The sequence below is a fragment of the Zonotrichia albicollis genome, chromosome 1, assembly GCF_047830755.1.
Source record: "Zonotrichia albicollis isolate bZonAlb1 chromosome 1, bZonAlb1.hap1, whole genome shotgun sequence".
In the NCBI taxonomy this organism is placed as follows: Eukaryota; Metazoa; Chordata; class Aves; order Passeriformes; family Passerellidae; genus Zonotrichia; species Zonotrichia albicollis.
Window position 1 is genome coordinate 88,103,415 of NC_133819.1, and position 20,371 is coordinate 88,123,785.

Below are 20,371 nucleotides of genomic sequence, written 5' to 3' on the forward strand. Positions count from 1 at the left end.
CTGATAAGGAGGTGAGCTTTACTTAATTAAGTTAACCTTCAGATTAATCGAGCTGTGTGTTAAAAAAAAGCAAAGTGAGAGCCCACAGCTCCTGCAGGTACTGTAGTCTTGTTTCTGGGGCTGCCCTCATTACAGTGAGCCAAACACAGTGTCTGTCAGAGGGTATGTACATTGCTGGAGTGCACGCTGATCCTCCCTGCTTATTTATGCTTTACAAAATGTAAATTTCAGAAATAAATTGTTGATCTACTCTGCACGCAACGAAACTTTGCCCAAGGCTGGACTGGTGATTTTTTTTCTGTGTGTCTACTTGCTCCTTTGGATGAAGCCCACATGCTGCTATTTCAGTTCCTAACCAAGCAATTATCCAGCTACATGTATATGCAGCAAGCACACCAAGCACAGGTGCTTCCCTGGTGACTTCAAGGAAACTCAGGTGTCTCTTTCACTGCTTTTATTGCATTGACCTTTTGTACATTATCTTGTAATTCTTCTTCTTTAGTGATTTATGGCTATAAAGGTGTACTCTTTTAAAGCCCTCTCTCCTCTCTTGACAGATTGCAATTATTTTTCTTTTTTTTTTTTATTTTATTTTTAATGACTAATTACCTAGGGGCTTTGTGAATAGGTTGTTGGTTTTAGTGCCTCACTGCAGGGCCCCTTCCTGCTCAAGTGTAAAAGACAGAGAGGTCACAATAGCAGTGCTCAGCATAATTTCCCCCCTCCTCCATTGGAAAACTGTCACCCACCTCTTTAGCTCTTGATGTGAAAAAAGGAAGAAAGAAGCAATATGTGGGAGAATCTCTGTGGTGTGTTGTCTGGCAGTCTGACATGCTAATGTTTCTTTTGCTGGGAAACAGCTGAAAAAGGAAAGGGCTTGCTGACTGGCTTCTCTTGCCATCCACAGTCAAGGAGAAGAAGATGCTGAGTGGGAAACCAGAGCTGGTACAGCCAGGAAGCCATGCAGAGGCAGCCATAAATCCCCTGTTGATGTGCAGATGAAACTCAGTCAGCAGAATGTTCTCAGATGCTGGATACAAGCCTAGGTGGAAGAAGACAGAGGACAAGCAGTGTCACCCAGTGGAGCTGGAGCAGAGGAAAAGGGAGCTCTCAGCAATGGGGGGTGTGATGGAGAGCCCCACAGGGCCTCAACACAAGCCCATGAGAGCTCCTGAACAGGGGACTGTACCAACAAGGGCCTCTGCCGAATCTCTGCCAACTGTGTCTGATGGAAAATCTTTCTAACTGAGTAGTGCTATCTCTTGGAGGGGGGTATTTTGTCTTCCTGGGGTGAAAAAGTTGAACAGAGCCAGCATGACTCTAGAGAGTGGTGCTTGGTGTCATCAGGAGCTGCTTCACTTCTAGTGGAGTCTTAACTGTCTAAACTTTTGAGTAATCAATAGTTTAAATGTAGTTGAACATAGTTGGCAAAAATCATTGCTTTGGCTTTTTCCTTGGGAAAAAGTAGAATTCTAAGGAATAATGAAGACTTGTTTGAGAGTTGATGTGAGTATCTGTGGCTTTGGGTGATCTATCAAATCTCAGAAAATATTCAGTATTGTATAAAGTAAAATGGAAAAGTGGATGGTTTACCTTTAACAGAAAGATCTGTAGTCTAATCTAGCATAGGACTAATTTATAATAAAAATGCATTCCTTAATGAATTTAAAGATGATGTCTTCCAGCTCATACTCATCATGATTGTCAGATATGTTTTAGGAGACAGAACACCTGTAAGCAAGGAAGCAAACTGAAGACATATTGTATTTGTTGCTTTTGATCATGTCAGCTTGGAGGAAGAGTCCTCAGAAAGAGATCTAACAGAAATATTTACAGTGGCACAGATGACAATGCCACCCATGGGCTTTGGCTCAGGAAAATGTGATATCCAGGGAAATCACTTTTTCTTACTGGAAAAGAAAAAAATGCATTAAAAAGTGTCATTTAATGCATGTCATAGTTATAGAAAGGTGTTTTTTATATGGGGAACTACTGATGTATTCCCTTACAGACAATATACATCACTGTAAGCCACCCTGCCTGTTTTATTTTGTGTATCTGTCTCTACAGATACCTCCTATTCTAATTTAATTCTAAGAAACTGAACTTCCATGGAGGGATTTGTTATATATGTGATGATTTCAGACTTTACAAGTAAGCCACAGTGATTTTAAAAGATGATATAAGCTTTCAAATACATCAAATGTCTCACTGGATGAAAGATTAGGATGAGCTTGATTTTATCTGGATTATCTTTAAATGACCAAATTAGTTTTCATTGTCTAAAGAGATGCAGAGATCTGGATTTTCCTTTGTGAATCTGAAGGCTGGGGCTGACCCTCACTTGGTGTGTGAATGGGAAACTGGATTTTTTTGGCTTTGGATAGAGCCCACATTTCTCTAAGATAGATGCTCTTTGTCCATTTGGAAACTTTTCCCAGACACAGTTTGAGGACTTTCATGGTTTGTCAGTAGTTTCTGAGTTCTAACCAAAGCTTGCCAGGGAGGCAACACTGTACCTTGTAGTGTTTCACAGGTGGGGTATGGATCTGTGTCTTGGCTTTTTGCTACCAACACAGATGTGTGCCTAGGCAGCAGTGAGCCCCAGCATAACTCTTCTTGGAAACTGTCTCCTGATGCCACGATAGCTGCGGGCTGGACCCAGTTTCCCACTGCCTCTTCAAATCTGTGGATGCCTGAGAATGACTGCATGGGACCTATCCATGCTCCCCACAAAAAAAGAAACCATCAGTTCCCATTTCTAGTCAAGATTAAATGACAGCATCACATGCAACTACAAAAGGAAAGTATCCAGGAGGGAGTATGTGATCTGTCCTCCCACGTCAATTCTCTGCTGCTAGATCAAAGCCACCAGGAACTTAAAGAGGCAGGTCCAGGGAAAACCTAATCCCCCCCTCGTTAGTGCTTGCTGTTCAGTGGTAAGGTTTGTGATAGCTGATGTTTTCCCCAGTGCCCCAGTTCTTTGAGTCACACAGCTTGGTGAGAATTGTTTTCTTAAATGTTAATTTCTAGAAAAAAAGTCCTGAAGACATGACCAAAGTCCTCTTTCCTCAATGAGAATTGAAAAGAAAAAGGGCCAAACTTGTTGTTTTAAGCAGCACATTTTAAGTTTTTCTATGATCCAGCTTGTGGGGTTTTTTATGTGTAGCTGTGACAACACTGTGTTACAATTATGCAGCACAGTATAAGGATGCTTCCTACTGCCATCAATACCTCTTTGCTTTGCTAATTCTTTCTGCTTCTCCATTTCCTTCTTCCTAGGGTTACTCCAGCCCCCATCTCCCCTCTTTATTGCCCTTCTCAGACTTTCCTCCCTCCCCACCACCTCCCTGTGCTCCTTCTGGTCATGCAAGCCCCCAGTGAGCATTGGAAGGGTTTTAGTCCCTTGGTTCCGTTCTCATCCCTTCCATCAGTGGCACTTTTCCACCCCAGGCTCCTGGTGGCTTTAAGGGACACAATCACTCAGAGCTTGCTGCCTCCTTCTACACCTGGCAGAGGACAATTTTGGTGCTGAAGTCCATAGGGCTCCCCAGCACTGCTGTGGCAGCTGAGGTCTGCCACCATAGGAGGTGTGCAGCTGCAGCAAGATGTACCAGAGGGTCACAACTCCCAGGATGGATCTTCTCAAGGTGAAGGCACCTCATGTGTCCTTCCTTAGCAAAGAGAAAGATACAAGAGAAAGAGATGATGGTGGTGGTTGTATAAAAGGTACAGAAATGGGGAGGGAGAAGAAGATTGGATTTCAGACTAATGTTTTAGTGGTTTGCAATTTAGGCTTTGTTTTTATCCAGTTGAAGTTTAGTGTGTGGGGCTGTGATTACTGTCTGTGGAAGCATGCAAGGGAGGCAGGTGCACAAGGAAACTTCTGTCCGTGGTGTCCTCTGTCCCTGGTCTCCCTTGACACTCACTGGAAAAAGCTAAGCTCTTCTGCAGGGCAATTCAAAGCAGAAAATTAACTCCATGTTCTCCTTTTTCTGTCCAAGGCCAAAGTTCTCTTTTGTGAATAATGCCTTCCGTGCTTTTCTTAACACATTTCTTTGTTGAATTAAATGGGACTCAGTGTGTGAGTTGACCTGGACAACCATTAGCAAACACACATAAAAGCTACACCTGCAAGGAACAATTGCAGGGAGGGCTGTCATGCACCTCCACAGGCTGCTCTGGCTCAGAGCAGAGGAGAATTGGCAGCAAAGAATGATGGCTTTATTTGTACACTAGTTTCAGGTGTAAACAACAACTGCTTCATGTAAACCCTTCTGTTCATAAAGCTTCTCGCTTGACAATGGAGCTATTTAGCAATCACTAAACCCTGTTGAAGTGCAGATGCTCATTTTTTATTCTGAAAAGATATATATATGTGTTTCCTTTTGATAACTTAGTGTTGCTACCAGCATCTATCACCTCTTGACATCTGCTTGAAATAACTCTTCTGACCCATTTCTCTCCCCTGATATACACATTCTCAGTCCTGCTGAATTTTCGTGTGACTGAGGGCTGTGTTGGCTTGTAGCACTGCACTAACTGTGAGTCAAGCGTGGAAAGGTGCCCAAACTCAGCAAGTGACAATCACATGTGGCACCAGGTACAGCTGCAGAGGAAAAGAGCTCTCTGTGTGGCTGCTGCAGGAGAGTGTGTGATGGTAGTCAGGTGTGAGTTCCAGGTTGCTGAGACAAGGCGCTGATCATCTTCAGTTCCCAGGAACTGCTTTTCCTGGTGAGGCCAGGAGGGTTCATTCCCCATGGAGGCTTTGTCCCTTGCAGTACCCTGCCCCTTCCCCTCAAATCTCTTTTTTGTAACTCATTTAAATGCTCACTGGGTGTACAAGTCCTGCAGGACTTAATGGTGCTATTATGATTGGCAGGAGTTTGCATTTCCTTGATGCATGCAAAAAGTGCCACCTCCACCAAGGCCCCTTAAGGTGTTGCTGTCTCCAGCTGATGCTAAATACACCATTTAGAGTGCTTATGACCTTTATATATCAAAAATACAGCTTACCTCCTGAGCAACTTCCACAAGTATCCAGTACTCACCAGAGATAAATTCCAATGGGCAGAATGAAGCCTTGGAAGAACAGATGCAGAGTTGTTTGCAAATCTAGCTCAGGGCAAAACATAAGAAGCCCAGAAAGAAGGTGCCCAAGCTCTGCAGAGGTATGCCCATGCTTGCAGACATTTCCAAATGATACCAAAACCAGGCATGGGCTACATGAATGACTGTGGAATGAGAATGAGAGCAACTTGGCTGAGTGTGGGGACCCCTGCATTCAACTACCAATTCACAGAGCTGAATTCAGTCCACTTTGGAGACGGATCTGAACCCACCTCCCGAGCAAGACATGTCACCCCTCAGCCTATTTGAGAATTTCCAGCTCACACCGATTGACACCATCTTACTTTGAGCACATGAGGAAAATCTTGCCAGAGCATTTCTAGTTTTCCAGAGAGTGAGATGGTTATCTAATTGGAATCTATTTCCAGCTGTCCCAGAGGAGCAGAGGGAGGGTCTGGGCTCATTTAGCTCTGAGCAGCAGGGTTTTGAGGACCCTTCCCCATTGCACTTCACTCTCCTCTGAGTCAGAGGTCTAACCCAGCTTTGCTTTCCTACACACTGGTCCTTCATGTAGGAGTTGGACTCAATGGTCCTTGTGAGTCCCCTCCAACTCAGAATATTCTCTGTCTCCCATGTCTGTGTGTGATCAGCGGCCATGGAGTGGAGGTCTGTCCAGACAGTGCTGCCTGAGACTCATTCAGAAAACCCTCACAGTGAGAGCCCATTACCAGCCTTCTCCGCCTCCTGCCATTTGCTATTACCAGGCTGCTGTTGTTCCTGCAGCAAAATCAGCATGATGCACCTGAGCACTTCTTAGGCTTCTTGTAAACTGTAGTGTTTAAGCTTTGGTGTAAGCACCAATGTGGGTGAGGAGTGGGTGCCCCATACCCTTGTGTTGGTTCTGTGAAGGTGAAGGTAACCACCAGCTGGGGTTGGATGAGGGGAGATACCATCTTACAGGAGCACAAACCAAGTGAATTGGTGGTAAAGCCCTGAATATCTCTCAGGTTTAAGCTTAAAGCTCTTTACAGGCTCCTGAGAAACAAATTTCATGGTGCTGTTGTCAGGTTTTATAGCTAAGTGATTAATCCTTGGTCTGTTAATAAGGCAGCTAATGCACAATGTTTTCCTCAGTCATATAATGTGGCATCAGCCATGTAAAGTGTCTCCAGCCCAGACTGGCAGGGTCTTGTCTGCACCTCTGGGCACAATACACACACAGCAGGACATCTGTGAAGACAGAGAGGTGCAAAGCCTTCAGGGATCACAGAAATTCTTGCTGATTTTGTTTGGCATGGGGTGCATTCAGGAGTGATCTGCCTGGGGCGGCAGCACAGTCTGTGTAACTCTGTCTGAAAGCCATGACCTGAGCTGTGGTCTCTGAGCCCTCCCTAAATCTGCACTTGGGCTGGGCTCTGCTTCCCTTGGCACAAACAAGGGAGCTCAACAGGCTGCACCATTTCCCTAAGGACCCAAAAAAAGTGAATGCTGGAAATGCTCTTTTTTGAAATATTAGTAGTTGACAGCTCCTGCCAAGCATTAGCAGGCCAGTAAAATCTCTCTACATAAATTGTGTTGTAATTAGTGTGATTTGTTTAATGTCACCTTGTCTGGCTGTCTGAGAAACTGTCTCAAAATATGAAAACACTGCACTTCTCTGTTGTGAGAGTGGACTCTGACTTCACTAAGACATTTTTATTTCTCGCCATTTTTTTACCATGGCCTTTTCCAATCACTCAAACTGAGAGCCTAAGCTAAGTTAGGTAAGAGGAAAATAAGGCATAGTAACAACAAGCATAACATTTTCTTGATAAAAGTAATACAATAATAATTAAAGGATGTTGTATTTCAGTGGCAGGACAACACAGCAAAAATCATTCTGATAGCCCAAAAACCATTCTGATAACCCCACCTCTCTATTTCTTCCCCTTGTCTGGGTGCAAACAAGGGGAAGAAATAGAGAGGTGAGAGGAGAAAGTAATTTGCTTGCTGGAAAGGTGTGTTAGGGTCTGACCTTTCTCTTCAATGTCCCTCAGCTCCTGTGCTGGTCTCACTGGGCTGCACACCCAGGTCTGAAGGGCTGACATGAGTGAATAATGGCAATTTTCCACAAGGTGGCAACAAGGAGAGCAATAGGAAAGCAGTTGAGGGGCACTGGAAAGTGTAAGAGAGGAACTGGGTAGCAGCGCTGTGGCTTCCCGATGGACTCCAACACATTAGGAAAGGTCCCAGTTTGAATCTGGTCCCATCCATCAAAGCCCAGAAAAAGCTCATGGCAGGCAAAACAGGAGGAGTAACCACCAGGTCTTAGCCTTGGTTGTTGAAACCTGAAAATAACTGTTGAAACCTGAAAATAACTCTTATCTTCCCCATCCCATGAGCATCATCACCAATCTGAGGAACAGAAAGGACAATAAAAAGACTGGGGAGCCTTTTCAAGCATGAGAAGTATCTTGAGATGAGAAAGGTGCAGAAGGAGCATTGGATGCCCAGCTTAGCAACCTCATTTTTAAGCTTTAATCTTTCTTCCAAATGTTTTGCTTTTATTCCAACTAATTGAACAAATGTCTTAAAATTCACAACACAAACTGAATTTGATTAAATCTAGCTTGGTTCATATGATAAAGCACAGCAGTTAGAATGAAGCTAGAAAAATACATTATGCTAGGACAAATAAGTACGGTTAACTTCAATAAGAGCTGAGGTAAATTGCTTTTTGCGTGAGATGTGCAATTTTACCTCAGTACAGCTTTAATCAAAGTAAAATATAGGAGAAGGGGAAAAAAACCAAACCCTTACAATGTAATGTTTTGTCTACCAGCTACTCAGTAACATTTTAGTTTAAGTTGCTAAATAAAGCCCAGGCTACACATTATCTGTCCCCAGTTAGTATGTAAACAATTAAGGCAATATCTGGCTATGGAATAATTTATAATAGATAAAATAAAACCCAGAGATGTGTATGAAAATTTTCCATCAGAAGCTTGTCTGCCACCAAAAATTTTACTGAAAGGGGAAGAATGAAAATAAATACAGGTATTTAAATGGAATTTGTAATTCACACTTAGGTGAGTATTCTCACAGCCACATGAAAAAGATTGTAAATTAAGCACAGCAAATAAATTGGATAAAAAATATCAACCTTGCATCTGTGGGAAGGAATGTTGCTGTTTTCTCCTCAGTAGTCCACAGCTGATATTACGTTATCCATTATTATTGTGTGGCTATTTTGTGGATATAATACAGGTGCTTCAAATTCCCACTTAAAAGGGCATTGCAGCCTGCCTTCCCTCTAGGGAGGACCTGCCCCTTTTCCAGGGGGCTGACACTGGAGTGCTGCTGCTGTTGCCTGCTTTGCCTGGATGGATGCCTGCTTGTGGCAGAGCAGGATCCCCTGCTCCCCCTTTCTCACAGGGCTATGGCTGGAGCTGTACCTCCAGTTAGGACACAGCAGGAAGCTGGGGTGGCACGGTCCACATGCTGGGAAAAACCTTGATCTTTGATTCCACCTGGGACTACAGCCCCTGTGGCCAGGATGGGAGGACACTGACAAGCAGCTTCCAAAAAAAGCCTCAAAAGGGTTTTGCTTTCCCATATCTCTGCATCCCACAGGAATACACTGCCTAGCATGCAGTACACATGGGAGACACACTGTCCAAAGGGACACCTGATCATATTAAAAGTGGATGACACACCAGTGACAGCCTGCTCTGCTCACTGCAAGGCTCCTTTAGCTCACACACTCTCTCTTTCTGCAAGCTGCAGGTTCCCCCTCAGCTTGCCAGCTGGGCAGCCAGTGTAACCATAGAGCAGGAAACAGCACTGGAGGGTAGGAGTCATCAAAGCTTGTGCTGGTGAATCATCAAGCTGCAGGCTTCCGAGACAAAAAAAAAAAAAAAAAAAAAAAATAAATACAATCCACCTACACGTCTGTCTTCCATGGAGAAAATGTAGGGAAGTTTTCTGACTTCATGGTCTGTGTTGTGCTGCCCATAAGCTTCATGACTGCATAGGGAGAACTGAACCCACTGCAAACCTGTGCCTCAGCAGTGGCTGTGCAAGGATGACAGGGGCCTGCTGCCTTTATCATGGTGTTCAGAGTAACTCCTTGGCCCCCCATCCTGTAATCCAACTGAGGGAGGGCATGGAATTTGGGTTTAAGCCACCAATTCAGAAAGGATCTGCAGGGATGATGATTTAGCAACCTGGAGAGCCACCAGGAATGCCTCAAGAGAATAAGTAAGGCAGTTCTCACCACCCTGTCAGCTGAGGTAAGAATAGACTAAAGCAAATGTGTAAAGCCTTGATTATATCAAGTGTTTGGTAGAGGCAAGATAAGGGTTCATTAGATAGCAGGCAATCTGGGCAGTCTAGCACTGAGGACCACATAAACTTGTTTCTCATAGACAGAAAGAATTTGTTGTCTTACCATTCAACATGCTTTTTTTTACTGAGTATCCCACCAAAAACCATCTTCATTTGAATTTTATGTGAGAATCTTAGCTTCTTGGAGGCAAGAAGAAGGAGGGACATGACACCCTCAATAGTCTGCAAGTTCAGAAGTGTTTTGCAGAGAAACTAATTCTGGGATGATGGAAAGGTGCTGTGTGCCCTCAGGCATCCTTTGCACTCAGTGCAGAGCTCAAGGGAGACTGTGCATGGCAGCCTAACTTTGAGCCCCACGCTTTGACCCTGAGGTGTAAGGTTGCTTTGGCTGTGGGACAGGGGAGCAGAGAAGAGAGGCAGGCACTTCCTTCCAGGGGCATTCCATAGCAGGCCACAGTCCTGTGTTGGGACACTTGGCCAGGCAGAAATTCCAGCTTGGGAATCAGGCATTCTCCTGGTCAGGAAGAAGACATGGAGATGTGAACAAGCTGGTTCCTCTCAGTGCACAGAGAGGGCCTCATGAGCTAAATTATACCTGGGTTTGCACCCTTGCCAACAGACTACTGAATCTCCTTTATGGCTGGCCCTGGAAAGAAAAAGGGGAGGGAAAGTGACCAATCAGCCCCTTTGCAGAGGTCAGTGAACAGTTGCAGTTGCCTTTTGCTGTCTTCTAAAGCTGTGGGAACCCTGGAAGCCAAACCCACTCCAGGGGTAACCTGAGATGGGAGCATAGCCCATCTTAGAAGGTGTGGGAACACCAAAGGGAAATACAGATGATTTCTGCTTTGGAAGAGGCTCTCTGCCTCCCTTGGGATGGTCCTAGTGCCTCTTTGTGTGGCCATGTGCTTCCTGATTTCACAGGGAGCCCTGGATTAGTTCTCAGGAAGAAAATGGCTTGGTAAAGGCTCAGAGACAACCACATTTTCCTGCCTTCTCCTCTTCCCTGTGTCCTCATTCCTGGCACATTGCAGAGCACAGCCCCTGTATCCTCATGCCAGAAGCCCAGTATGGAGGGAATACAGCAGCTGTGGGAAAAGCAGGGCTTTCTGCTGCTCCCAGGACAGGCTGAGCACTTCTCACTGATTTTGGTTCCCTGGGCATGGCCTCTGCTACCCTGGCCATGCCTTATCCTGAGGTAGAAATGCCTCCCATGCCAAGGGAGGTGTTTTCACACAGGGACTTGGACTCATGCTGTAACAACCTACCTTGCTTCTCCTATATTTGGAGACTGTCTAAAGGAGTGAAGCGCGTGCATCTGACTCCAGCTGAAATTCAGCAAATTTTGCTTCTTCAGAAAACGTATCTTTGTAAATACAGGATAAATTTTAATCCACCACATCCAATGACCCATGTGCTGCTCATATTAGGAGTTCTTGAGGACAGACATGAGTATTCCCTTCTGTGTAGCACCTCCTCTTTATCCTCAGCTGCCTTCTTTCAACAAAGGATCTACCATCTCCATCTCTTGGGTATCCACCAAACTTTTCCGCTCCATGTTTTCAGCCATGGTTTATTCACATCCCTCTTATTAGACCCAGAGATTTTTTTTCTCTTTACAACCCCTCAGTTTTATTAGTGCACAAATGTGTTGGCTGTGCCAACAGAGGCCTGCACGTGATGGGATTTAACTGGGAGCATTTCACCCGGCCAGATCAGAATTCAGTACTCAAGCCTCAAAATTCAGTACTTCATGTAATTTTGATTCTGACAGTAAAGGCTGCACTGAAATCTCATCTGGGCTTGTTAGTGATATATTGACTTAAAATACCCTGCTTTGAAGAAGGCTAGGAAAGCAAAGCAAGAAAAACTCAAGTCTTCCACTGAAAGCCAGGCCTTTCAAGGGAGAATGAGCAGTTTGTGTAACAGAAGTATTTCCAGTCCAAGGGAGACAGATACTGTGTATTTCAACAAAGCCAAAATATTTCTGGTTTATGTAGTCTTAATAGTTCATGTTTTAGTAAGTGTAGCTCGTGCCACAGTCTGAAGCCACATTGGTAAAAAACAATCACTCACCTCTTGCTGTCTATTACCAGGTCCTTGCTGCAGCCTCCAAACAGTTTAAACTATGCTGGTTGTAAAAGAACTTAGAAAATTTTCCCAGTGCAGGCAAGCTTGAAGAGGGCAGTTTATTGCAATTCATGTAAGTGAAAAATACATGACATTAAGTTGCTTCCCAGAGGCATTGCTAAATGAATAATGGATAAACAATGTCAGTGACCCCCCTGTCACTGAGGCACAAAACTGAGGCACAATAAAAAAGAACAGCAGTGGCTGAAGGCTTCATTCAGCCTGGTGGGAAACTTCCCAATAGAAGGAGTCCCAAACAGAGAGGTATCTGGCACTGCTTTATATGGAGATTGCTTTCCCCACGACCACTCATTTTGCTATAAATTTCTTCTGCTCTGCAGATTTACACAGTACAAATATGTAACAGGGAAGGAATATAAACTCTGTCTTTGTGGTATCGCTGGCTCACATATTGCAGCTCAGCAGTCATGGACAGCATCCAGCATTAACACTCAAAGGGACTGTCATGGTTTGAGCCTGGCACAGAGCCAGTGCCCCCCATGAAAATGCCTCACCCTGGTGTCTGCTGTGAGATGTGACCAGGAATAAGCAAAACAGGCTCTAACTTAAACATAAAGACCACTTTATTACTTAAACTACAGGAAAATAGGGAGGGACTATAAGGAAAAAAAAAAGAAAAGAATTGAAAACCTTACAAAAAAAACCATTTTCCTCCTCCCCCACCACCTGACTTTCCCAATCCAATACATTCTCCCAAAACAACTGCCCAGCCCGGCACGACACTTTAGTATACTCAAACATCAGTTCATGAAGAGGAAAGGAGTCCTTCTCGTTCCATAGGCTTCTCGTGGAAACACACTGAAAACCTCGTGTGCTTCCCTGTCACTTCGGCACCGCCCGGAAAGTCCATTTGCCGCTTGTGACGTCTTCCTTCCATGCTCAGTGCTCTCACCACCGAGACATGGCCAGAGCTGCTTTTAGGGTTGTCTTTCAAGGATGCCTTGTCTCACTCCAAAAAGGCACAGTCTCTGCTTTTGGGACATCTGTCCCCCCCATATTTTTCCAACCCCCTGGGGCCGGGGGGTCCTCACAAAGAACCTTCCTGGTTTTGAGGCACTGCCTCCCCCTAAATGCAGTCTGTGTCACAGGAACAACTGAGTCCATAGCCACGAGAAAAGTCCAGCCAAAAGGCCACTCCAAATCATCTCTCCCCATCCAATCATCTCCACACCTCCGGGCCAGGTCCTTATCTTATCTCATCTCTCATCTCCCTTCTTATTCAGCTTCGAGGAGGATTAGCATTTTTGCAAGGCCCCAATCATGCAAGAAAGGGTTAAAAGTTTTCAGTCTCTGTCTGTCCTGGGACGAGATGATACTCCCACACGTGCTGCTGCTGCGGCCGGCCGCTCTCCCTCCCGGAGGGGAGGGGGGGGGGGGGGGGGGGGGGGGGCTGGCCGCTCGATGTCTCTTGGGGCTCCGCCACCCTTCCATCCTTGAAACCCCCTCAACCCCCACCTCTGTCCAGGCCCCAGGCCTCCCGCATGGCGGCCCCTCCCCCGCCCAGCAGCAGCGGGCCGGGCGGGGGAAGGGATCTGACCTCTTCGCCCGACGATGTCCAAAAGAGGAAGTGCCAGGGCAGTGCCTTGCTTTTAACCCCTGTGTATTCTCGGAGGTGTGTCCAAACCCCACTGGCCACACCGGACGCCAGTCTCAAACCCAAAACCTTCATTGGTTTGACCACAGCTTCCCAGAATTCCCACTCCTTCCTGGTCAAACCATGACAGGGACCTGCCATATTTATGACTTCTCCAGCCTCACAAGAGCAAGAAAGGCTGGCAGAGAGTGATTGAAGCACAGCTGAATGAAATGCATAGAGTAAAGCGGGCAAAAATAAAATTGTTTAAAGTTTGAATTCCTAGAGAAATGAGATCTATGCAATACAACTTGTCTGGGCAAGGATGTATGTATGGTGGGTTGCTCTTTCCACAAATCCCACACCATAGTTTGATTCTGCTCAGTTGCTGCCAATGACTTTTAAGAGGAGAATGTCAGCAGTCTTGGAGGCAATTCAGTTGGTCCATCATGGATGGAAACAGATGCTTATGCCTAATAAGCTTATGCTAACAAATTCACCATCATTAGGCATCAGACTACAAAAAGAGGGTAAAGGTTTTTGAAGCTGCACTCACCTATTCCATAGCCTACAAATCTTCCCCTCTATGGCTTAAACTGGCTGAAAAATATCTCTGTGTGTGTTTCAAATTTGCCAGCTTCTCCAGGAAGAATAATTTGATATACAGGACGTCTGGGAAGATGTGACCACAGTCACAGAGTCTTATTCTTCTGCCACCTTCTGATTTCTCTGAAACCATCTGCAGATGCAGTTGCTCCTCTATGGGGGCAAGGCTGCCATCACCCAGCCCAGGCTTTGCTGAGGGCACAGTGTGTGCTGCTGCTTGTGATTTACACCAGTGCACATGCACTATGGAGAGGGTCCTTGAATTTATAGTGTCTGTTCAGGGTTCTGGGCAAGCAGAGAAAGTGAACATCACCGTATCTATAAGTTTGGCAACGAGCATTGGGAAGGTTTTCCAAGCTGTGTTCTGCCACACAATGAATGATTTTTTTCCCCCACAAACATAACTAGCAAAATTTGTTTTGGGGAGGAGGGAGAAGTTCAGTAATATATAGTCAGACATTGTTTTGCAAGATCAACCATTTTATACATATCCAAATGAACTGTTTCCATTAAGAAGATCCCCAAATATACTGATTTCCACAGTAGGTAAAGAAATCCTAATAATCAATGCAATGACATCAAAGACAGCCCATTACCTGTGTTTATAATTAATGTGATCTTGGTGTAGCAGTGATGAATGAGTATTTACTGCTTTTTATTGCAACCAATAGTGGTACCCAGGTTTTTGCACCTACTTTCTTAATGGAAGAGAGGGAAAATTGCAAAACAGTGGCTAATATCAAATGCCTCCATCCAGAGAAAGCTGTGAACATACTGTCTGATGTTCAGAGGTGAAAAAGCACCAACAGTTTCCATTTCATCACTCTTTAAATCAGATCACTTGTTCAGGCGCTGCTGTGATTGATAATGCCAGTGTTTGCTTCAGGAATGTTCAGGCTCACACCTCTGTGAAGAATATCCAGGACTAGGAAAGAGGTTTTGGCCTACACTGCATCAGAATGAAGTGGAGCTCACACTGTGGCACTGATTATTTCAGGTCTGTGGAATTGAAGAAAGCTCTCTCTCACCACACGAGGTATCAGCTTTCATTCAAAACCCTCCCAAACAGTAAAAACTTTTGACTTGATTGCAGCTGCTAAAGCAGGATTAAATGTGTAACCAGTGTGTGTGAAGTGAGATCCCTTTGACTCTAAAGAGAGCCTCAAGCAATGATTCAAAACTACATGAACTTTCAACTTCAGTTCACTCAGGGCCATGGGGTCTTCAGTTGTAAGCTGTGTTTTTCCAAGCTTTTTTTTTCTTTGTCTTTTTCCTTTGCTACAGGGTTCATTATTTTTCAGAGGATGGGTCTTTCTGCCCTGCAGGGATCTATCTATCACTGCTGACTCTCTGCATCTTCTCCACATGGAAGAAGTAATTGGATTGTATTTTCTGCACACGACCAAGACAGCAGGGAAACCCACAGCTGTAAGCCAGAGAACCAAGCTGTCTAGAGAGTAAGTAACTGATGCCTAAGAAAATGAAATGTCTGGGTCTAACCACAAGATCTTTCCTTTCTTTCCATGGAGGAGCTGAGACATGCTGAACTGCATTCACCAGACTGCTCAGGAAGGTGAGCTCTTCAAGGAGCAGTGGAAAACATAAATACCCAAATAATCCCTTCAAAAATGCTGTTCAGAGTCATTAAATCATGTGACTATACAAAACAATAAGTATGTTGTAGGATGCTAATTGTACGGGACATTTCATAAAGTTACAGTGCAATTATTGCAAAATCCAGTGGCTTTTTTACACTGCCAGGGCCTCCATATGCTACCACATGCCTGATGTATATGACTATGCAGGAGTGACTGCAACACCTCAGCCCATACAAAAAGGCAAAAAAAGTGATCTTATTTTATATATTTTCAGATTGTGTTGCATTTGTTATTACTATAAGGCTGCAAAATACTATGTTATAGTCCTAAACATTATGCTGTTTCTTTTTTTTCCTAAGAACACCAAAATCCTGACATTATTATATTTGGGGAAAGTAATGGGATTGCCAAGGCTTTATGCTGTTAGTCATTAAGAGTTTAGTAGATGTATTACTTTCCTTCAAATGAATGCCTGCTTGTCATTGTCAGCCTTCTACTGTTCATCCCCTCCCCACCTCCTTAGATCCAAGCCTAAAAAAAGAATCTCTTTGGAGCTTGATGTGTTGCTTGTAGCTATGTTAGAGGAACTGTACTATTCTGGGAACACTCAGGCTCCTCCAAACAGCTCTTCCAGCAGAAACACCATGCAGGGTTTTCATCTCAGCCTTAAGGACTTTCACTGGTCTCCTATCAAGCCTCACCTGCCAAATCCCAAGAGCCACAGGGAAGGAACTGCACTACACCAAAATGTCAGCCCCAAACTTGTGCTTATCATCATCTTCTTCATCATCATCTTCATCATCATCGTCATCATTGTCATTGTCATCATCATCGTCAGGGTTCCCATACAGGCTGATTTGTGTGTTTCTCTCCAAGAAATATTTTATCAATCTTGACTGGAATAAAAGCAGTGACACAGGAGGAACACTGTCTGCTATTATTTTCCACTTATAAAGAATACAAATCTGCATGATGAGCCAAATTCTCCTATTGCAAAGGTTATTTGTTACATGAAGTAGCTAAAACAGCAGAAAGAACCCATTCCTGGAATTTATGAGGAAAAAAAATTTCTTTAGAGCAGCAAAACACCACAATTGTCCCACTCAGCATATTAACACCCACAGTAGTGATGGCAGTTGCAAAAATGTGGAGGAGTATATGATTAAATCAGTATTTCTTAAATAGTTTTGGAGTGTGCAAGCTGATATTTTGGAACAATAACGAAGAACGTACAGTCTTCTGAGCTGTCAGACTTTCTGAGGGGGCAGATTCAAAGGTCTTGCGTCACTTAATGCCTCCCAGTCTCCAGATTAATGGAAGAGGGGCAAACAGACAGGATGTTGTACTTGCAAGCTGGATGAATTATGATTTGTTTTCTTTTTCCTTTTTTTTTTTTTAAGAAAAAACATAATTTAAATGCTGCTGTCATGGAATACTAAAATTACACAGTGCCATAAACAGATTTCTTATGAATAATAAGAGCTGGTGCATATACGCATGCAGGTATTTGTGTTGTAATTTAAAACATAACATCACCACAAGCTAAACAGGTTTAGGAAACTTCTGTGAGAGAAATTCTTTACCTCAGGAAGAGGATCCATGATAATGAAAATCAATGTGGCAGACAGAAATAGCATTTAAACCTTTACTAGCAAGATATGACACATCAAAGGAGTTAAATTGATCTTCCAGCCTTCTGTCCCAAATATTGCTGCAGCAAGATGAGCCTCCCTTTCTTTGTGCTGACAGCTACACAATGTTCCTGTCCCCATCAGTGCACATTGCATGCTGTCATTGCCACCACCCTCTCTCCATCTCCAGGCATCTGAGCTACAGTTAAAGATTTGGATTAACAGGAGCAGAGTTTTGCATGGGCAGTGATGCTGTGAAATCAATGAAACCCAAGAAATGTGGACCCTGAGCTTGTGAGCAGCCACAGACACTGGAATATCAGTAAGCAGCATGACTGAGGCTAAACTTGGTATCATAACAAAGCGTGGGTCTAAATAAAAGCTGCCTTAAACTCCCTGGAGGTTTGGTACTTCTACATGAGGACTTTTCAGAGACTAGCTCTCCTACAGAAACAGCCATACCAAATATAGTGTGCTGGAGTAAATGCAAGAGGCAGTGCTGAAAGAACACTAAAATTGTTTTACTTTCTTGCGTTCTTTCTTTTTTTTTTTCATGGATGCTATATCTTAAGGGATTTGTGTATTTGCCCTCTAGCTCTGTGATTCCCTCAGTTATTGATACAACACAGCCATTTTCAGAAGCTCCAGGTCTTTCTGAAGGCCATGTTTTGCATTGAGAGACTCCGTCATGACCCAGCCCCAGAGAAGCTGGTGAGCAAGTTGCTCTCTCAGAAGTCTTTCAGCCACCAGGAGACCCCAATTATGTCACCTTGTCTGCTGGTCTGCTGCTGGGGAGTTGCATAGTTAGCTTTGATTTAGCTGTGTGTTCATGCAGGCAGCAAGGTGCAGCTAGGACAGGAAGGAGCCAGACACAATAATACAACATTACCCACTTTACCACAATGGTGTCTTTTTATAGAATGGTAGAATGGCTTAGGTTGGGAGACACCTTAAAGACTATTCAATTCCAACACCCATGGACATCATCTGGTTCCATGGGCGGGACACCTTCCACTGGACCATTTTCTGGCAAACTTCCCTGCTGCACCTTCCCTCCTGCTCTGTTCAGGATGGCATGTGTTCCTCATGCAGCTGCTGTGACCTGCAGGAAATTTGCAAGCATGCCAAGCTGCAGGACCTGTAAAGACAGCAAAGCAGTGACCTTACCTGGAAGCGTAGGTACACCAAAGCTCAAGGCAAAGCTCTCCTGGTTCAAAGAATCCTGGATTTGCACCTGTGGGTTTTAAAGCACAGCAGGCAGTAGCACTTACAGGAAGTTTAATTCTTTGGGCTTTTTTATTCCACACAGTCTTCCTCCTCTTCATCTTCTTTTAAATTTTTTTTTTAGTTTGGAGTTGCTCCAACTTCAGCACACAAGGCAGAATATAGTGAGCCCCTCATATGTCAGTACAAAACCCTTGCTAGAAATGGTTTTGATTGAAGCCAGGCCAGCTCTCACCTGTCCCAGTCCCACACTCTTTCAGCACCCTTGAGGAGCGACCTTGCTGGAAAACTCTGCAAGCCCCTGAGTCTGGCACAGCTCCGTGGCAAGCCAGAATAAAGCACAGCCACACTCTTAAATTCCCCTCTGGGCTGTGAGAGGGATAAGATGTCCCAGCAGTTTTGTGTCTGTACAGAGTACATTTGCACACTGCAAAATGTAGGTCTTGCTTGCCATGGGGAGGGACAGAAACCGAGCGATACCTTCCCTAATGACCCCTGCTATAACACACCCCTGTGGGTGCCAGAGCGAGGTCAGCCTAAATAAAAGCAAGGCTTTGGACTGCCAAAAAACAGGAGATGTCCTAGAAGAGGGTGCATGCCTCTGAATGAGGGATGAGCCATCTATGGCCACCCGCGCGGCAGAGATCACCTGACACATCAAACATCGTCAGCAATCTCATCTATAAGCCCACGCCTTTATGTTTTAAAGTAATATTCTGACTAATAGGAGTACACTCATTCTTGGAAAGAGTAGAACACGTAGGATCTTTTCTATTTCAATGTTAGAAAAAAGAAGGGGACAAAGCACCAGGATTTATTGTTTCTTAGCTGAACTCTTGTAGACTGAGTTTTGGTCCTGAGTGGGGTGGTTTTGTGTGACACAGTGGTAAATTTCTGAACAAAGAACTTCATAATACAGAGACAATGCTTGTAAGAATCTTTTAACTCTAGGTGTGCTGGCGGTCATTTTGAAAACTTCTGATATCTTTTCTTTTCTTCTCACAGCAGTGCTTGCAAATGGATTGAAATCTTCCATGGGGATTTCTGTAACAAAGTGGGTAAAAATTTAAGTGCTTTGTAATCTCTGTGGGAAGAGATAGTATCAGGTAGGGCAGGTAATTTGAATTACTTAGGGCAATGATGCTTTTGAAAGCCTTACTTCACTCTTGTGAAAACTAGTTGGTAGCAAAATTACATTCCAAAAGCTTCTCTGCATACTCCCCTAATGAACTTCTGATTTACATGCAGTTTGTAGATATGACTTCTTTCTCCTAATGTCATTTTCTTCCTTTTATTCAAGGCAGATTTCTGGTTTAGGGGGAAATATTATGTAGCGTGTATAGCCGCTGTGGAGGAATTATTGCAAATACCTCATTTGTAATCCTTTTGTTCTCCCACTCTGAAACCCCACGACTCACTTCTCCATGGAGGAGAGGATATTGTGTTTGACTTATTACAAAGCCTAAAGCATTCTTAGGATTAACTGCAGCTAATCACTAAAAATATGCCTTCTCATTTTGGAACTGTTGTGGCTCTTCAACATGGGAAAAGTGCTTCCTACTTAAAAATCTATTTTACCTTTAATTTTTGTTTCCCTCCCAAAGGCTGGGCCTGGGCCTCACCAGCATGCCTAATAATGTCACCAGGACTAAGGACATGAGGAGAATGAGTTGTCTCATACCCAGAAGTGAAACATGCCAGTACAAAGATAAAAACCAAAAGTGACTGGACCTCAGACAAAGGAGGAGAAGGGAAGTTGTTGAGGTCCCCACACAGATGTCTGATTAAAAGCCCACCAAAGTGCATTTGAAACTGTGTCACAGCTCAGCCTCTTCTCCCCAGTGCCTGTGGAGGCAGCTTCCAGCATGACACATCCTATCTTTGACTCATCAGGTAAGGCTGGAATATCAGTATGAAAATTGGGCAAATATTGACTTGTTTTTACACACAGAAACTTTCTTGTACCTATGAAGCAATATATTTATGTAATGTTTCCAGCTTACACATGACTATGGGCTGGAATGAATAGTTTTTTGAAGGATAATTCTGAAGAAAGTGATGTCAGATACTGTCACTGCTGGAGTTTAAAAAACTGATGGCTAATCTAGTGTTTTCCAATAAGCCACCCTGATTTACAGCCTGGAATAAAAGTTGTCTCCAAAAGTAAGTGAAATAAACTTGTACTTCAAGTCATA

The 20,371-nt window shown here is 44.0% G+C and overlaps 1 long non-coding RNA gene across 1 annotated transcript in view; it reads left to right on the forward strand.

The window, feature by feature from the left end:
* Window positions 1-20,371, forward strand: part of LOC102074337 (uncharacterized) — an 83,215-nt gene that overhangs the window by 52,054 nt on the left and 10,790 nt on the right. The window contains exons 3-4 of the long non-coding RNA XR_001332384.3: window positions 15,008-15,180; window positions 19,781-20,069. This is a non-coding gene — a long non-coding RNA (uncharacterized LOC102074337). The remainder of the gene's footprint in view (window positions 1-15,007; window positions 15,181-19,780; window positions 20,070-20,371) is intronic.